This window comes from Scyliorhinus canicula, chromosome 10 (genome assembly GCF_902713615.1).
Source record: "Scyliorhinus canicula chromosome 10, sScyCan1.1, whole genome shotgun sequence".
In the NCBI taxonomy this organism is placed as follows: Eukaryota; Metazoa; Chordata; class Chondrichthyes; order Carcharhiniformes; family Scyliorhinidae; genus Scyliorhinus; species Scyliorhinus canicula.
The window spans coordinates 31,399,249-31,419,196 of NC_052155.1; the positions used below are offsets into that span (position 1 = coordinate 31,399,249).

Below are 19,948 nucleotides of genomic sequence, written 5' to 3' on the forward strand. Positions count from 1 at the left end.
GGCATGTTCCTGTGAGGAAGAAGGATAAATATGGCAAATTTCACAATCCTTGGATAACGAGAGATATTGTAGGCCTCATCAAAAAGAAAAAGGAGGCATTTGTCAGGGCTAGAAGGCTGGCAACAGACGAAGCCTGTGTGGAATATAAGCAAAGTAGGAAGGAACTTAAGCAAGGAGTCAGGAGTGCTATAAGGGGTCATGAAAAGTCATTGTCAAATAGGGTTAAGGAAAATCCCAAGGCTTTTTACACGTACATAAAAAGGAAGAGGGTAGCCAGGGAAAGGGTTGGCCCACTGAAGGACAGGGGAGGGAATCTAAGTGTGGAGCCAGAGGAAATGGGCGAGGTACTAAATGAATACTTTGCATCAGTATTCACCAAAGAGAAGGAATTGGTGGCTGTTGAGTCTGGTGAAGGGTGTGTAGATAGCCTTGGTCACATTGAGATCCAAAAAGATGAGGTGTTGGGTGCCTTGAAAAATATTAAGGTGGATAAGTGCCCAGGGCCTGATGGGATATACCCCAGAATACTGAAGGAGGCAAGAGAGGAAATTACTGAGGCCTTGACAGAAAACTTTGGATCCTCACTGTCTTCAGATGTCCCGGAAGACTGGAGAATAGCCAATGTTGTTCCTTTGTTTAAGAAGGGTAGCAAGGATAATCCAGGGAACTACAGGCTGTCAGTGGTAGGGAAGTTACTGGAGAGAATTCTTTGAGACAGGATCTATTCCCATTTGGAAGCAAGTGGTCAGATTAGCGAGAGGCAGCATGGTTTTGTGAAGGGGACGTCGTGTCTCACTAACTTGATAGAGTTTTTTGAGGTGGTCACAAAAATGATTGATGTAGATAGGGCAGGGGATGTTGTCTCTATGGACTTCAGTAAGGCATTTGACAAGGTCCCTCATGGCAGACTGGTACAAAAGGTGAAGTCACATGGGATCAGAGGTGAGCTGGCAAGATGAATACAGAACTGGTCCTAGAAGGCAGAGAGTAGCAATGGAAAGGTGCTTTTTTGATTGGAGGGCTGTGACTAGTGGTGTTCTGCAGGGGTCAGTGCTGGGAACTTTTATGTTCGGAGTATATATAAATGATTTGGAGGAAAATGTGACTGGTCTGATTAATAAGTATGTGGACGACACAAAGGCTGGTAGAATTGCGGCTAGCGATGACGACTGTCAGAGGATACGGCTGGATTTAGATCGTTTGGAGATTTGGGCAGCGAGATGGCAGATGAAGTTTAATTTGGACAAATGTGAAGTAATGTATTTTGGAAGGTCTAATATAGATAGGGAATATACAGTGAATGGTAGAACCCTCAATTGTATTGACAGTCAGAGAGATCTTGGTGTACAGGTCCACAGGTCACTGAAAGGGGCAACACAGGTGGAGAACGTATTCAAGATGGCATACGGCATGCTTGCCTTCATTGGCCGGGGCATTGAGTATAAAAATTGGCAAGTCATGGTGCAGCTGTATAGAACCTTAGTTCGGCCACACCTGGAGTATATTGTTCAATTCTGGTCGCCACGCTACCAGAAGGATGTGGAGGTTTTAGAGAGGGTGCAGAAGAGATTTACCAGGATGTTGCCTGGTATGGAGGGCATTAACTATGAGGAGAGGTTGAATAAACTTGATTTGAAGGAGGTTGAGGGGTGACCTGATGGAGGTCTACAACATTATGAGGGGCATAGACAGAGTGGATAGTCAGAGCCTTTTTCCCAAGTTAGAAGGGCCAATTAAGTTTTTTACACAGAGAGTAGTGGGTGCCTGAAACTCGCTGCTGGAGGATGTGGTGGAAGCAGGGACGATAGTGACGTTTGAGGGGCATCTTGACAAATACATGAATAGGATGGGAATAGAGGGATACAAACCTCGGAAGTGCAGAAGATTTTAGTTTAGATGGGCAGCATGGCCGGCGCAGGCTTGGAGGCCCGAAGGGCCTGTTCCTGTGCTGTACTTTTCTTTGTTCTTTGTTCTGACCCAAAAAAGATGTGGAGGGTAGGTGAATTGGCCATGCTAAATTGCTCCTTAATTGGAAAAGAAAAGAATTGGGTACTCTAAATAAAGTTTGAAAAATGCACAAAGATTGGTGGAGTTGCGGATAGTGAAGAGGATTGTCAGAGGTTACAGCAGGAAAAAGATCGGATGGAGGCTTGGGCGGAGAAATGGCAGATGGAGTTTAATCCAGACAAATGTGAGGTAATCCATTTTGGAAGGTCCAATACAGGTCGGAATTATAAGGGCAGAACCCTTCAAAGTATTGGCAGGCAGAGGGATCTGGGTGTACTGGTCAACAAGTCACTGAAAATGGCAATGCAGATGGATAAGGTAGTCAAGAGGGCAAATGGCATGCTTGCCTACATAGGTTGGGGCATTGAGTATAAAAACTAACAAGTCATACTGTAGCTGTGCAAAACCTTAGGTCATATTTGGAATATTGCATACAATTTTGGGTGCCACACTACCAGAAGGATGTGGATGCTTTGGAGAGAGTACAGAAGAGGTTTACCAGAATGTTGCTTAGTCTGGAGGGTATTAGCTATGAGGAGACGTTTGATAAACTCGGATTGTTTTCACTGGAACAACAGAGGTTGAGGGGCAACCCGAGAAAGGTTTACAAAATCATGAGTGGCACGGACAGATTGGATAGTCAGACACTTTTTCCCAGGGTGGAAAAGTCAATTACTAGGGCACATATGTTTAAGATGTGAGGGGGAAAGTTCAGAGGAGATGTGCAAGGCAGGTTTTTTATACACAGAGGTTGGCAAGTGCCTGGAATGCACTGCCAGGGGAGGTGGTGGAGACAGATACATAGAACATAGAACATAGAACGATACAGCGCAGTACAGGCCCTTCGGCCCTCGATGTTGCACCGACATGGAAAAAACTAAAGGCCATCTAACCTACACTATGCCCTTATCATCCATATGCTTATCCAATAAACTTTTAAATGCCCTCAATTTTGGCGAGTTCACTACTGTTGCAGGTAGGGCACTCTTTGCGTAAAAAACCCACCACTGACGTCTGTCCTATATCTATTACCCCTCAATTTAAGGCTATGTCCCCTCGTGCTAGCCACCTCCATCCACGGGAGAAGGCTCTCACTGTCCACCCTATCTAACCCTCTGATCATTTTGTATGCCTCTATTAAGTCACCTCTTAACCTTCTTCTCTCTAACGAGAACAACCTCAAGTCCATCAGCCTTTCCTCATAAGATTTTCCCTCCATACCAGGCAACATCCTGGTAAATCTCCTCTGCACCCGTTCCAAAGCTTCCACGTCCTTCCTATAATGAGGTGACCAGAACTGTACGCAATACTCCAAATGCGGCCGTACTAGAGTTTTGTACAACTGCAACATGACCTCATGGCTCAGGAACTCAATCCCTCTACCAATAAAGGCCATCACACCATAGGCCTTCTTCACAACCCTATCAACCTGGGTGGCAACGTTCAGGGATCTATGTACATGGACACCGAGATCCCTCTGCTCATCCACACTACCAAGAATTTTACCATTAGCCAAATATTCCTCATTCCTGTTATTCTTTCCAAAGTGAATCACCTCACACTTCTCCACATTAAACTCCATTTGCCACCTCTCAGCCCAGCTCTGCAGCTTATCTATGTCCCTCTGTAACCTGCAACATCCTTCCGCACTGTCTACAACTCCACCGACTTTAGTGTCGTCTGCAAATTTACTCACCCATCCTTCTGCGCCCTCCTCTAGGTCATTTATAAAAATGACAAACAGCAACGGCCCCAGAACAGATCCTTGTGGTACGCCACTCGTAACTGAACTCCATTCTGAACATTTCCCATCAACGACCACTCTCTGTCTTCTTTCAACTAGCCAATTTCTGATCCACATCTCTAAATCACCCTCAATCCCCAGCCTCCGTATTTTCTGCAATAGACGACCGTGGGGAACCTTATCAAACGCTTTACTGAAATTCATATACACCACATCAACTGCTCTACCCTCGACCACCTGTTCAGTCACCTTCTCAAAGAACTCGATAAGGTTTGTGAGGCATGACCTACCCTTCACAAAACCATGCTGACTATCCCTAATCATATTATTCCTATCTAGATGATTATAAATCGTATCTTTTATAATCCTCTCCAAGACTTTACCCACCACAGACGTTAGGCTCACCGGCCTATAGTTACCGGGGTTATCTCTACTCCCCTTCTTGAACAAAGGGACCACATTTGCTATCCTCCAGTCCTCTGGTACTATTCCTGTAGCCAATGATGACCTTAAATCAAAGCCAAAGGCTCAGCAATCTCTTCCCTGGCTTCCCAGAGAATCCTAGGATAAATCCCATCAGGCCCCGGGGACTTATCTATTTTCACCTTGTCCAGAATTGCCAACACTTCTTCCCTATGCACCTCAATGACATCTATTCTAATAGCCTGGGTCTCAGCATTCTCCTCCACAATATTATCTTTTTCCTGAGGGAATACTGACAAAAAGTATTCATTTAGTATCTCGCTTATCTCCTCAGCCTCCACACACAACTTCCCACCACTGTCCTTGACTGGCCCTACTCTTACCCTAGTCATTCTTTTATTCCTGACATACCTATAGAAAGCTTTTGGGTTTTCCTTGATCCTACCTGCCAAAGACTTCTCATGTCCCCTCCTTGCTCGTCTTAGCTCTCTCTTTAGATCCATCCTCGCTTCCCTGTAACTATCAAGCGCCCCAACTGAAACTTCATGCCTCATCTTCACATAGGCCTCCTTTTTCCTCTTAACAAGAGATTCCACTTCTTTGGTAAACCACGGTTCCCTCGCTCTACCCTTTCCTCCCTGTCTGACTGGTACGTACTGATCAAGAACACGCAATAGCTGTTCCTTGAACAAGCTCCACATATCCAGTGTGCCCAACCCTTGCAGCCTACTTCTCCAACCTACACATCCTAAGTCATGTCTAATGGCATCATAATTGCCCTTCCCCCAGCTATAACTCTTGCCCTGCGGGGTATACTTATCCCTTTCCATCACTAATGTAAAGGTCACCGAATTGCGGTCACTGTCTCCAAAGTGTTCACCTACCTCCAGATCTAACACCTGGCCTGGTTCATTACCCAAAACCAAATCCAATGTGGCCTCACCTCTTGTTGGCCTGTCAACATATTGTGTTAGAAAACCCTCCTGCACACATTGTACAAAGAACGACACATCCAATGTACTCGAACTATATCTTTTCCAGTCAATATTAGGAAAGTTAAAGTCTCCCATAACAACTACCCTGTTACTTTCACTCTTTTCCAGAATCATCTTCGCCATCCTTTCCTCTACATCTCTAGAACTATTAGGTGGCCTATAGAAAACTCCCAGCAGTGTGACCTCTCCTTTCCTGTTTCTAACCGTGGGCAGCACGGTAGCATGGTGGTTAGCATAAATGCTTCACAGCTCCAGGGTCCCAGGTTCGATTCCCGGCTGGGTCACTGTCTGTGCGGAGTCTGCACGTCCTCCCCGTGTGTGCGTGGGTTTCCTCCGGGTGCTCCGGTTTCCTCCCACAGTCCAAAGATGTGCGGGTTAGGTGGAGTGGCCATGCTAAATTGCCCGTAGTGTCCTAAAAAGTAAGGTTAAGGGGGGGGTTGTTGGGTTACGGGTATAGGGTGGATACGTGGGTTTGAGTAGGGTGATCATTGCTCGGCACAACATCGAGGGCCGAAGGGCCTGTCTGTGCTGTACTGTTCTATGTTCTATGTTCTATGTTCTAACCTCAGCCCATACTACCTCGGAAGAAGAGTCCCCATCTTGCATCCTTTCTGCCACCGTAATACTGTCCTTGACTAGCAGCGCCACACCTCCCCCTCTTTTGCCTCCTTCTCTGACCTTACTAAAACACCTAAACCCCGGAACCTGCAACAACCATTCCTGTCCCTGCTCTATCCATGTCTCTGAAATGGCCACAACATCGAAGTCCCAGGTACCAACCCATGCTGCCAGTTCCCCTACCTTATTTCGTATACTCCTGGCATTGAAATAGACACACTTCAAACCACCGACCTGAACACTGGCGTCCTCCTGCGAAGTCAAATCTGTGCTCCTGACCTCTCTACTCTCAATCTCCTGTACCCCAAAACTACAATCCAGGTTCCCATGCCCCTGCTGAATTAGTTTAAACCTCCCCAAAGAGTACTAACAAATCTCCCCCCCAGGATATTGGTGCCCCTTAGGTTCAGATGTAGACCATCCTGTCTATAGAGGTCCCACCTTCCCCAGAAAGAGCCCCAGTTATCCAGAAATCTGAATCCCTCCCGATACGATAGTGATGTTTAAGTGGCATCTTGACGAATACATGAATAGAATGGGAATAGAGCGACATGGACTCTGGAAGTGCAGATGGTTTTAGTTAGACAGGTAACATGATCGGCACAGGCTTGGAGGGCTGAAAGGCCTGTTCCTGTGCTTTACTGTTCATTGCTCTTTGTCAGTTCATTGTAGAGGTTGGGTCATGCAATGATCTTTGACTCGAGCATAAGTTACCTCTTCACATATTTTGCATCTTACCTGGGATTTTCTTTTTACTTTCGTCACCAACTTTACATCCCTTCTTCCCTGGACGCATTAGTATTTTTGGATATGATGTATGAGGTGCAAGTAGGATTCTGGTACCTTATTTTTAAGTTGCCACTCCTAACTTGTGAGCCTGCGTGCAAGCTATCAGACTATTTGAACAGAGAAGGAATCCACAGCTGAATCTGGCCTTGTTCTCACCCAGTTTCTGCACATCTATATAAATCTCCATGGAAGCACCACATACTCACCACTGATCCCATCCTCCTTGGCCATTCGCTCACACTATCTACAAACCAGAGCACATTTTCTGTCCCCATATGCTTTGCATTCCAAGGTTTTCCTACTACCATCTCCATTCTCTGTGCCTTTTCCTTCCCCTGTTTCAGTTTACCTCATACTCAAATGCCCATTTGTGTACCTGTTACCTCCAGATATGACTATGCCAATGCAGCTCTGGTTGACAACACTGTTTCATCCCTTCATAAGCGAGTTTGTCCAGCACTCTGCTGTCCACAGTCAGGGGCTGCACGGTAGCACAAGTGATTAGCACTGTGGCTTCACAGCGCAAGGGTCCCAGGTTTGATTCCCTGCTGGGTCACTGTCTGTGCAGAGTCTGCACGTTCTCCCCGTGTGTGCGAGGGTTTCCTCCGGGTGCTCCAGTTTCCTCCCACAGTCCAAAGACATGCAGGTTAGGTGGATTGGCCATGATAAATTGCCCTCAGTGACCAAAAAAGGTGAGGAGGGGTTATTGGGTTACGGGGATAGGGCGGAAGTGAGAGTTTAAGTGGGTCGGTGCAGACTCAATGGGCCAAATGGCCTCCTTCTGCACTGTATGTTCTATGTTCTCTGTGTTCTAACCACCACCAAGCCAGCCACAACCAACACTCCTTAATTGCTTGCCAACACTGTTTCCAGGTTCATCGATACCTTACTTTTAAAATTCTCATAATTCTGTTCTTCCATGGACTTGCTCATTCCACACAGTAAATCCTGCTGTTTTTTAACTCTGGAATCTTATATCTCCCCCAACTCCCTTCACTGTAGCCTTCGGCTACAGGCTGTCCTACCGTCTGGAGATCTCTCCTGAACCTCAGTGCTGCACTGGAGTGCCAGCCCAGACTTAGAAATAAAACTTATATCTAAAGCATGATGTGGAATTCAAAGACCTTAATCCGTCTTAACCGAATCACATAATTCTACTACATTCTCACAGACATCCTTTATGTAACCACTAACAGAAGGACTGACTGAGAAACACAACTTTTTAACACAACAGTCCTGGAGACTTTAAGTGCCCAGTAGCCAAACTGCCGATTTAATATTTAGGCGAAGGTCGTTGAATCTTTAGATGTACTCTTTCTTTTATATTTGTATCCAAGTACTCTAGTCAACTTAATTGAAAAGGTTAGATCTTGCATTAGCTCTGTCTTCTTTGTGCTTGCACTTTCTTTATCAATCTCGTCTGCAAAGCTCAGTGAATGGTTCCTTCAGGTATGCCTATACCCCTTCATGTCACAGTTGGTTCAAAGTTTAGGAGGGTTACCACAATGCATGTTACTTACTGCTGTTCAATGGCGTTTTATCTCAAGAATGTACCAGTCCCTTCTGCTGATCTCATAGCAACGCAAGCTTTGTCCTTGGTTACCAGCTGCCTTTGTCTGACAGATACAATTCTGGTAATGTTCCTTTATATTCATGTTTCTCAGCTTCCAGTTTAAAGTGGTTTAACCAGCATTGAAATTATTAAAATTATTTGTACTCAAGTTGTTCTTGGTTTTTAAGCATATTTAAAACAGATATTACCTTCTCAGCCATTTCGATATGATAGACGTGTTTGGGTCACGTAACCTGTGCTTTTGTGGCAATTTATTCTACATCATTTGTTTCTGACCATTGTGCATCTTCCACTTCAGTTTATTGCAATGTATCAGCAAATCAGTTGTGCCTCGACTTTCATTACTCACACCCATGGAATAAATATCCTTGCTTGTCAGGCCAGATATTGTAAACAAGCCACTTCCGTATCCATGGAAACCTGAACTGAAAGTAAACCTGCTTGTTAAATGAATAAGGTTGGAAAAAGAGGTTTGAATTGTTAGTGAATTGTACATTTGTGGGTTAGCAAGTGCACTCTGAAGATTTCTGAGTGATCCTGGGAAGAGAAAAAGTGCAAGTATTTTCAATTCAGAGCCAACCTATTCCAGATAAATCATAATTGCATTCCATAATTTTTGAAATATTAGTCCTCGACAGTTTTCCACGACAGCTTTTTACAATGCTGCAGCAATTTAAATTTCATTTTTTGCAATAAATTACGAGTTTAATTATGTGGTTTGGTGATGTGTCATTAAAGACTCCACAGATAGGTGAGTATAGATTCAGTGTTTAAAAAAAAACTGCGTGTCACCAGGGGCGTTAGAGAGGGACAAATATTCCCACACAGTCATACATATTTGTTCTAATATGGCAGCCATGTGGGATGTTAACCTTTCATTTCTGTCACGATTCATTTTCTGAGTTAATAATTAGATTGGATCAGTGCAAAACATTCTATAAGCTTATCTTTCTCAAATATTAACTGCAACCAACCTCTTGATAAGAATGACTCAATCCAAGCAGGGAAAAAGCAATCTTCAGAGGGAGGAATATTGAGGGGTCACTGTCACGTGCTAGCACTGACGAAGTGTAAATGGAGGAGTGTGCAATGTTTAGAGCAGTGATCTGACAACTTCACAATATTGTTTTGTCTGCCCTCATTCACTTTGAAGTTAGTAGGAAAATTGAGAGACAGCAAAATGCATTGCAGAAGGTTAATTTTCCTTTGACATGGAACTGGATGCTGCATAAATTATGCCATTTGCCAAATTGAAAATTAAGGTGACAGTGTCTTTTTAAGAATGAATGTACATTGACGTGAATACATTTGGATGTTAAACATTACATGTTTCATCCAAATTTATCCAATTGAAACAGCTTTCTTTCCTCAAAAATATACTTGATTCATAAAACGTATTAAAGTACATTTCATGAACATTCAAAGTTGGCATATGAAACCAATCAGTTTTGTTCAATACTATATGTCATTCACTATATTTACAACTGCAGTCAATATTCTCCGGCCCGGATGGGCCAAGCGGCCTGCCCAATACAACGGGTTCCCGCCGGCGCCGTCCATACCTGGTCGTTGCCGACGGAAACAGCGTGGGAACGCTGGGGGGTCAGCGTGTGGGGGAGGGGGGGAGGGGGATCCAGCACCGGGAAGGGGGGCTCAAAAGGGGTCTGGCCCGTGTTCGGTGCCCACCGATCGGCGGGCCGGCCTCTCTGAAGGAGGACCTCCTTTCCTCCATCGCCCCGCAAGATAACTCCGACATTTCTTACGGGGCGCCTGAGGGAGGACGGCAACCGCGCATGCGCGGGTTGGCACCGGCCAACCTGCGCACGTACGAGTGACATCATTTACGCGGCGCCGCTTTTACATGGCGCCAAGGTCCGGCGCGCGTAAATGGCGTGGCACCGCTCCTAGCCCCCCGGGGATGGGAGAGTAGGGGGCAAGGAGCAGCCTCCGACGCCGGAGTGAAACACTCCGGTTTTCACTCCGGCGTCGGGACTTAGTCTCCCGATGGGAGAACCTCGCCCATTACGTCTCTGGGAACAGCCCAGAGAGCGTAGAGTCCTGTGTTACAAACCAGGATGAATCTCAACAAAAAAGGGGAGGGCGTGGAGCCCCAGTCAATTGGTGATGTGGCGGCACGACCCCAATGACATCAAACTCCACCCACAATGACATCAAGCCCCACCTCGAATGACATTAACGCCCTCCTGACCTGGCCCATCCTCAGCTCACGCAATACAAGTCACAGGAACCCAAACTCTTGCCCTCGCTGCACAGTCTTGGCTATCAGCCCAGTCCTTTCACTCTCAGCCTACTGTATCGATGGCCTCTGGCTGCTGAGTCTGGCCTGGCCATTACTCTCTCACGCTTGATGTCTCATCGGGTTGCTGCCCTGCCCAGCCCACACTCTCTGCTCTGCCTTGCTGTCCTCTGGTCAAGTAGCCCTGCTCCTGCTGGCTGATGCTCCCTGATTTCCCAAGACACAACACTGGCGCTTAATGGCCTTCTTCGCACCTTCCAATTGATGCTCTCCTCACGTCTCGACTCTTGCTCAAGTGGCTACACCTCTAGCCTCGACCCTCGACAGCTGCGTGTGCTCCTGAATGGCTGTCTGGGTGCTGCTGCTGTTGCTGGGTTTCTAGCCTGGTGGTCTCTGTTCCCTTTGGTCGGTTGTTCACACACCTCAGCTGGGGCCTGGAGGCCAAGGGTCACCCCGTTACTCCCCGTTAAGCCGTTGGCCAGTCTCTCCAGCTCGTGTCACTGAAGGCTTTGCAGGCTCGCATCCCAGTGATACACGGGATGGACCCCTCGTGGTGCTGCTGGCAGGCCAGGCACTGAAGGAGGCAGTGGCAGCAACCTCTCTTTTTGCCTCAAGCTTCCCACCAGACCTAATGCCAGAAACCTGGCCTCTGATTTGCACTTTTACTCAATCCAAGTTCAGAAACTTCAAACCAATTCAGGCAATCAGCCATTCTAAAGGGGTATCCACCAATCAGAGCCCGACATTGTTCTTTATTATCTGCTGATAGACTCAGAAAATTGAGAGCTACCAAGGCTTTGATTGGTGTTCCCACCACAACAGTCACCTCTCCGTATGCCCCCCCCCACCCAAATTGGCTGGGGTCTCATGTTACAGCCCTGTTTTTCATTGAAAGTCGCCCCTGCCAGTGGCTTCTCCCGGGTTTCCTCGGAAAAATCCAACCTGACAGAAATCAATCGCTGCCGGTTGCCAGACAGAATACTCCCCCTTGACAATTCATTGACCACCAGATAACTAATCAAAATAAACCCCTTCTATTTGTTCGGTGCCATAAAGTCTGGGCTCTTCAAAACTTTTCAACACACTGTGTGCTATTTTGACACATTTTGAGTTCCTTACTTCCAATGCTCGACTTAAAGGTATGACTCCCTTAACGATCGAAGGACCAAAAATGATGAAGACAAAATAAAAGAAATAGGAACTAACGGAGTCAACAGGAATGGCCCTCACAGTATTACTGAAGCAATGTTTGTGATAAATGGGCCGATCTCAATTCTGCATGTTGCACAATCAGAGGACAGAGGGTTCTATATGGACTTAAAATATAGAACATAGAACATTACAGCGCAGTACAGGCCCTTCAGCCCTCGATGTTGTGCCGACCTGTGAAACCACTCTAAAGCCCATCTACACTATTCCCTTATCATCCATATGTTTATCCAATGACCATTTGGGCGAATAGAACAGCTAGTGATTGCAGATCAGGACTGTTATGGGTTAGGAGTATTTGAGAATTCAACGGGGCAGGGCCAAGAAACTGAGAAAGAAAAAGAATATTGAATATCAAAATGAACTAGCAAGGAACAAAGTCAGATTGTAAAAGCTTCCAAAGCTATACTAAAACGAAAAGATTAGCAAAAAGAAATGTGGGCCCACTGCAGGCAGAGACTGGAGAATATATAATGGAGTATTGAGAAATGTTAAAAAATGACACAACACTCTGCCCCCACCCCAAGTCTGATGCCTCCAGGCAACCATATTGGTCCTTGACGCCTTTGGGAACCTGAAAGCTGATTGGAAGGTTTTCGTCAGCCGCTGATAGGGATTTTACTGGCTACATTTGCAACACCAAAGTACCAGACAAAGACTGTTCCCAACAAGAGAGAATCTAAGCACTGCCGCTAACATTCATTGTCATTGCCATCACTGAATCCCTGATTATCAACATCTTGACGGTTATCATTGACCAAAGTCCACTTGCAGTGTCCCCCACCCTTCCACCTCCTCTAACCTAAGGGTTTGAGGGAATATCAGGTAAGCTCTTCCTTTCTTTTTCTTTTTCTTGTTTTTTTTTAAATCTAGAGGCGATGTCAGGGAAGGCAGTACAATGCTCCTCCTGCAGAATGTTTGAGGTGAGGGACGCCGTCAGTGTCCCTGCTGATTTCATCTGTGGGAAGTGCACCCAACTCCAGCTCCTCAAAAACCGTGTTAGGGAACTGGAGCTGGAGCTGGATGAACTTCAGATCATTCGGGAGGCAGAGGGGGTCATATATAGAAGCTTCAGGGAGGTACTTACGCCAAAGAATAAAGATAGATGGGTGACGGTGAGAGGGGCTGGGGGTAAGCAGTCAGTACAGGGATCCCCTGTGGTCGTTCCCCTTAGTAACAGGTATACCGCTTTGGATACTGTTGGGGGGGGGGGGGGGGACTTACCAGGGGTCAGCCATGGGGTACAGGTCTCTGGCACAGAGTCTGTCCCTGTTGCTCAGAAGGGAAGGTGGGAAAGGAATAGAACATTAGTCATTGGAGACTCCATAGTTAGGGGGATAGATAGGAGATTCTGTGGGAACGAGAGAGACTCGCGGTTGGTGTGTTGCCTCCCAGGTGCCAGGGTCAGCGATGTCTCAGATCGTGTTTTCGGGATCCTTAAGGGGGAGGGGGAGCAGCCCCAAGTCGTGGTCCACATAGGTACCAACGACATAGGTAGGAAAAGGGATAGGGATGTAAGGCAGGAATTCTGGGAGCTAGGGTGGAAACTTAGAGCTAGAACAAACAGAGCTTTTATCTCTGGGTTGTTACCCGTGCCGCGTGCTAGCGAGTCGAGGAATAGGGAGATAGAGCAGTTGAACACGTGGCTGCAGGGATGGTGCAGGAGGGAGGGTTTCAGATTCCTGGACAATTGGGGCTCATTCTGGGGTAGGTGGGACCTCTACAAACGGGATGGTCTACACCTGGACCAGAGGGGTACTAATATCCTCGGGGGGAGGTTTGCTAATGCTCTTCGGGAGGGTTTAAACTAGTTCAGCAGGGGATTGGGAACCTGAATTGTAGCTCCAGTACATAAGAAGCTGAGAGTAGTGAGGTCATGAGTAAGGTTTCAAAGTTGCAGGAGTGTACCGGCAGGAAGGAAGGTGGTTTAAAGTGCGTCTACTTCAATGCCAGGAGCATCCGGAATAAGGTGGGTGAGCTTGCGGCATGGGTTAGTACCTGGAACTTCGATCTTGTGGCCATTTCGGAGACATGGATAGAGCAGGGCGAGGAATGGTTCTTGCAGGTGCCGGGGTTTAGATATTTCAGTAAGCTCAGGGAAGGTGGTAAGAGAGTGGGAGGGGTGGCATTATTAGTCAAGGACAGTATTACGGTGGCTGAGAGGACATTTGATGAGTACTCGAATACTGAGGTAGTATGGGCTGAGTTAAGAAACAGGAAAGGAGAGGTCACCCTGTTAGGGCTTTTCTATAGGCCTCCGAAAAGTTCCAGAGATGTAGAGGAAAGGATTGCAAAGATGATTCTGGGAAGGAGCGAAAATAACAGGGTAGTTGTTATGGGGGACTTTAATTTTCCAAATATTGACTGGAAACAATATAGTTCGAGTACTTTAGATGGATCCGGTTTTGTCCAATGTGTGCAGGAGGATTTCCTGATGCAGTATGTAGATAGACCAACAAGAGGCGAGGCCGTATTGGATTTGGTATTGGGTAATGAACCAGGACAGGTGTTAGATTTGCAGGTAGGTGAGCATTTTGGTCATAGTGACCACAATTCGATTACGTTTACTTTAGCGATGGAAAGGGATAGGTATATACTGCAGGGATAGAGTTATAGCTGGGGGAAAGGCAATTATGATGCGATGAGGCAAGACTTAGGATGCATCGCCTGGAGAGGAAAACTGCAGGGGATGGACACAATGGAAATGTGGAGCATGTTCAAGGAACAGCTACTGCGTGTCCTTGATAAGTATGTACCTGTTAGGCAGGGAGGAAGTGGTCGAGTGAGGGAACCATGGGTTACTAAAGCAGTTGAAACACTTGTCAAGAGGAAGAAGGAGGCTTATGTAAAGATGAGACGTGACGGTTCAGTTAGGGCGCTAGAGAGTTACAAGTTAGCTAGGAAGGCTCTAAAGAGGGAGCTAAGAGCCAGGCGAGGACATGAGAAGTCTTTGGCAGGTAGGATCAAGGATAACCCTAAAGCTTTCTATAGGTATGTCAGGAATAAAAGAATGACTAAGGTAAGAGTAGGGCCAGTCAAGGACAGTAATGGGAAGTTGTACGTAGAGTCCGAGGAGATAGGAGAGGTGCTAAATGAGTATTTTTCGTCAGTATTCACACAGGAAAAAGACAAAGTTGTCGAGGAGAATACTGAGACACAGGCTACTGGACTAGAAGGGCTTGAGGTTCATAAGGAGGAGGTGTTAGCGATTCTGGAAAGTGTGAAAATAGCTAAGTCCCCTGGGCCGGATGGGATTTATCCTAGGATTCTCTGGGAAGCTAGGGAGGAGATTGCTGAGCCTTTGGCTTTGATCTTTAAGTCGTCTTTGTCTACAGGAATAGTGCCAGAGGACTGGAGGATAGCAAATGTTGTCCCCTTGTACAAGAAGGGGAGTAGAGATAACCCCGGTAACTATAGACCAGTGAGCCTTACTTCTGTTGTGGGAAAGGTCTTGGAATGGTTTATAAGAGATAGGATGTATAATCATCTGGAAAGGAATAATTTGATTAGAGATAGTCAACATGGTTTTGTGAAGGGTAGGTCGTGCCACACAAACCTCATTGAGTTCTTCGAGAAGGTGACCAAACAGGTGGATGAAGATAAAGCAGTTGATGTGGTGTATATGGATTTCAGTAAAGCGTTTGATAAGGTTCCCCACGGAAGGCTATTGCAGAAACTACAGAGGCATTGGATTCAGGGTGATTTAGCAGTTTGGATCAGAAATTGGCTAGCTGATAGAAGGCAAAGAGTGGTGGTTGATGGGAAATGCTCTGACTGGTGTCCAGTTACTAGTGGTGTGCCACAAGGATCTGTTTTGGGGCCGTTGTTGTTTGTCATTTTTATAAATGACCTGGAGGAGGGCGAGAAGGATGGGTGAGTAAATTTGCAGATGACACTAAAGTCGGTGGAGTTGTGGACAGTGCAGAAGGATGTTACAAGTTACAGAGGGAAATGTATAAGCTGCAGAGCTGGGCTGACAGGTGGCAAATGGAGTTTAATGCAGAAAAGTGTGAGGTGTTTCATTTTGGAAGGAATAACAGGAAGGCAGAGTACTGGGCTAATGGTAAGATTCTTGGTAGTGTGGACGAGCAGAGAGATCTCGGTGTCCATGTCCATAGATCCCTGAAAGTTGCCACCCAGGTTGAGAGGGTTGTTAAGAAGGCGTACGGTGTGTTAGCTTTTATTGGTAGAGGAATTGAGTTTCGGAGCCATGAGGTCATGTTGCAGTTGTACAAAACTTTGGTGCGGCCGCATTTGGAGTATTGTGTGCAGTTCTGGTCGCCACATTATAGGAAGGATGTGGAAGCATTGGAAAGGGTACAGAGGAGATTTACAAGAATGTTGCCTGGTATGGAGGGAAGATCATATGAGGAAAGGCTGAAGGACTTGAGGCTGTTTTCGTTAGAGAGAAGAAGGTTAAGAGGGGACTTAATTGAGGCATACAAGATGATCAGAGGATTAGATAGGGTGGACATCGAGAGCCTTTTTCCTCAGATGGTGATGTCCAGCACGAGGGGACATAGCTTTAAATTGAGGGGAGATAGATATAGGACAGATGTCAGAGGTAGGTTCTTTACTCAGAGAGTAGTAAGGGCGTGGAATGCCCTGCCTGCAACAGTAGTGGACTCGCCAACACTAAACGCATTCAAATGGTCATTGGATAGGCATATGGACGATAAGGGAATAGTGTAGAGGGACTTTAGAAGGGTTTCACAGGACGGTGCAACATCGTGGGCCGAAGAGCCTGTACTGCGCTGTAATGTTCTGTGTTCTATGTTCCAGAGATTGAACTGGATCAGCCAGATAAAAACTGTGGCTTCCACAGGGTGGCAGAGTAGTTAGCACTGCTGCCTCACAGTGTTCAAGTCCAGCCTTGGGTGACTGTGTGGAGTTTTATTTTATAAATTTAGAGTGTCCAACTCTTTTTTTTCAAATTAAGGGGCAATTTAGTGTGGCCAATTCATCTGCACTGCACATTTTTTAGGGTTGTGGGGTGAGAAGACTTATAAAGACACGGAGAAAATGTGCAAATTCCAAATGGACAGTGATCCGGGGCCAGCATCGAACCTGGGTCCTCAGCGCCGTGAGGCAGCAGCGCTAACCACTGTGCCACCGTGCTGTCCCTTTGTCTGTGTCGAGTTTGCATGTCTCCTCACACCTGTGTGGGTTTCCTCCAGATGCTCCGGTTTCCTCCCACAGTCCAATAAGCTGTTGTTTCACAGCGCAAGGGTCCCAGGTTCGATTCCCGGCTTGGGTCACTGCCTGTACAGAGTCTGCATGTTCACCCTGTGTCTGCGTGGGTTTCCTCCGGGTGCTCCGGTTTCCTCCCACAAGTCCTGAAAGGCATGCTGTTTGGTAATTTGGACATTCTGAATTCTCTCTCCGTGTACCCGAACAGGCACCGGAATGTGACGACTAGGGGTTTTTCATAGTAACTTTATTGTAGTGTGAGATACCCTTAATCACGACACAGGAGAGAAGATAGATGATTCAAAGTCTTTAATCATCTGAGAAATGTACAGCAGCCGAGAAGTGTGCTCACCACATGTGGCCTGAGTGAGCCTTATCTTATATACCGTTTCCTGGGGGCGGAGCCAGAGGCGGAGTCCCCCAGGATTCCAAGCCCGGTCTTAAAAGGCAAATACATTAAAGGTAAGGTACCATTATATCAGCTACTGATAACATTCATCACACAATGTTAATATAAGCCTACTTGTGACAATAAAGATTATTAATATGATGATGTGCAGGTTAGGTGGAGTGGCCATGCTAAATTGCCCCTTAGTGCCCAAAACGTTAGTTGGTGTTACTGGGTTACGAGGATAGGGTGGAGATGTGGTCTTAAGTAGGGTGCTCTTTCTAAGGGCCGGTGCAGACTCAATGGGCCAAATTGCCTCCTTCTGCATTGTAAATTCTATGAATTGCTCAACCTTTGTTGGCCTTGAGAAGGTGGTGGTGAGCAGTATTACTCAATTGTAGCAGTCCCTCAAGTGTTGGTACAGGCATCGTGCAGTTGGGGAGGAGGTTTTGATTTTGACCCAGTGACAGTGAAGGAATAGCGATATATTTCCAAGTCAGGATGGTGTGTGACTTGGAGGAGAACATCCATCACCATCATTTTACTTCAGGTTCATGTTAGACATCCCTTCAAACTAAGACAGTTTCAACTCGAGACTCAAATGGGCTCTGTCATTAAACAATAAAACAATTTTGTTTTTGCAAACAACTTTCCTCTTCCCCAACTACCTTGATTGTTGACAAAAAGGTCAAAACTGAACCACTAAACTTAAAAGAGAGTTACAGAATAAAATACATAGATATCACAGATTCTAATAATTCTAGCAAATAATGGAATTATCAAAGTCTTAGAGGGAGCAGAGCGCAGATTATCTTGCCCCACTACTCCAGAGGTTGTACCATGAATTAAAAAGTTTATTTACTCACTAAACTGGCCAATTGTTTACCTTCGCTACTCGTACACAGAATAAAAGAGCCTTAACAAACGTAGAACGTACAGTGCAGAAAGAGACCATTTGGCCCATCGAGTCTGCACCGACCCACTTAAGACCTCACTTCCACGCTGTCCCTGTAACCCAATAACCCTTCCTAACCTTTTTTGGTCATTAAGGGTAATTTATCATGGCCAATCTACCTAACCTGCACGTCTTTGGACTGTGGGAGGAAACCGGAGCACCCAGAGGAAACGCATGCACACACGGGGAGAATGTGCAAACTCCGCACAGACAGTGACCCAAGCCAGAATCGAACCTGGGACGCTGCCGCTGTGAAGCCACAGTGCTATCCACTTGAGCTGCCGTACTGCCCGAAACCAGGCTTCTTTCAATAAAGTCAGAACAATTAATTGTGTTCTGAAAGTATAATTATCTATCTCTTAAAACTTGGGCAGCATGGTGGTGCAGTGGTTAGCACTGCTGCCTCATGGCACTGAGGACCGGCATTCGAATCCCGGTTCTGGGTCACTGTCCATGTGGAATTTGCACGTTCTCCCTGTGTCTGCGTGGGTCTCATCCCCATAACCCAAAGATATGCAGGCTAGGTGGATTGCACTGTAAATTGCATTGAACTGATTAACACTATAAATTCTATGATTCTATCGTTCTATAATTCTATGATTCTTTGATTCTACGATGGCCATGCTAAATTGCCCCGAAGTTGGGAAAAAAAAGATATGGATACTGGAAATTTAAACTAAAATTTCTCACACCTGTGGATAGTGGGGCATGTACACAGACACAAAGATAAAGAAGGAAACACAAATCGTCTCTGCCGAGATGGGCAATTAGAAAAAAAACTTGATTAGAAAGTATATGTTTGGCAGGGTTTTATGCCATCAATGTGGAGTTCTGTTGTGTGAAGACAAGTAGATGCCTGGATATGAAGCTTCGGTTTGGAGAGACATATAGAGTTGGATCAATTCATTTTTATCTCAACTATGCGGGTTTCCAAATGCTGACAAATTATACTTCAATGAGGAATTTTTGGGAATAGGGTTGAGAACCGCACACAGAATTTCAGGTAAGGTAGGGAGAGAGGGTCAGGGTAGTCTTCCTTGTCAGCTTATTCCCCAAAAAGACTGAGGTCAAAACCAACATGTTAAAAACTTAAAAAGCTTGGGGACGATTCTCCGCTGCCTACGACGGGTCGGAAAATAGCGGGAGGGCCTTCCTGACATTTTTCCCGCCCTCCCGCTATTCTCCTCCCCCCCCCCCCCCCCACGGCCGCCCCACGACACGAACCGCTGCTCGCCGTTTTTTACGGCGAACAGCGATTCTCCTGAGGCCGATGGGCCGAGTTCCCAGGCCTTTACGGTCGTTTTCACGAACGCAATCACACCTGCTCTCACCGTTCGTGAAAATGGCCGCAAACTGCCGTCCTGGACAACCATGGCCGTGCCAAGAAAGGCATGGACGTGCGATCGGTGGGCACCGATACCCGCGCACTATTTGTTCTTCCGCCGCCCCGCAGGATCAGTCCGCTGGGCGGCTGAGGGGCATGATGGCCCGCGCATGCGTGGGTTTGACGCGTCTGCGTGATGACGTCATCCGCGCATGCGTGGGTTGGAGCCGTCCAACCCGCGCATGCGCGGCTAACGTCATCGTGCGCGTCAGCCGCCGATGCCGTACTTCAAGGGGCCGCGCTGCTAGCCCCACCCGGGGGGAGAATCGGGTCCTGGGAGGGGCCACGGAGGCTGCCGTGAAACACGGCCAGTTTCACGGCAGCCTTTACGACTCTCCGCATTTGCGGAGAATCGCGCCCCTTGTCTCTGTCATGTGAATTCCAGTAGGTCAATCGCCTTTGCCTTTTGTCAGTTT

The 19,948-nt window shown here is 46.6% G+C and overlaps 1 protein-coding gene and 1 long non-coding RNA gene across 2 annotated transcripts in view; one reads left to right on the forward strand and one right to left on the reverse strand.

The window, feature by feature from the left end:
• adgrb1a (adhesion G protein-coupled receptor B1a) overlaps window positions 1-19,948 on the forward strand; it is an 846,604-nt gene that overhangs the window by 28,970 nt on the left and 797,686 nt on the right. The window lies entirely within an intron of this gene.
• The window catches only part of LOC119972297, a 53,344-nt gene that overhangs the window by 5,726 nt on the left and 27,670 nt on the right, over window positions 1-19,948 (reverse strand). The gene's annotated exons all lie outside the window — the stretch shown is intronic.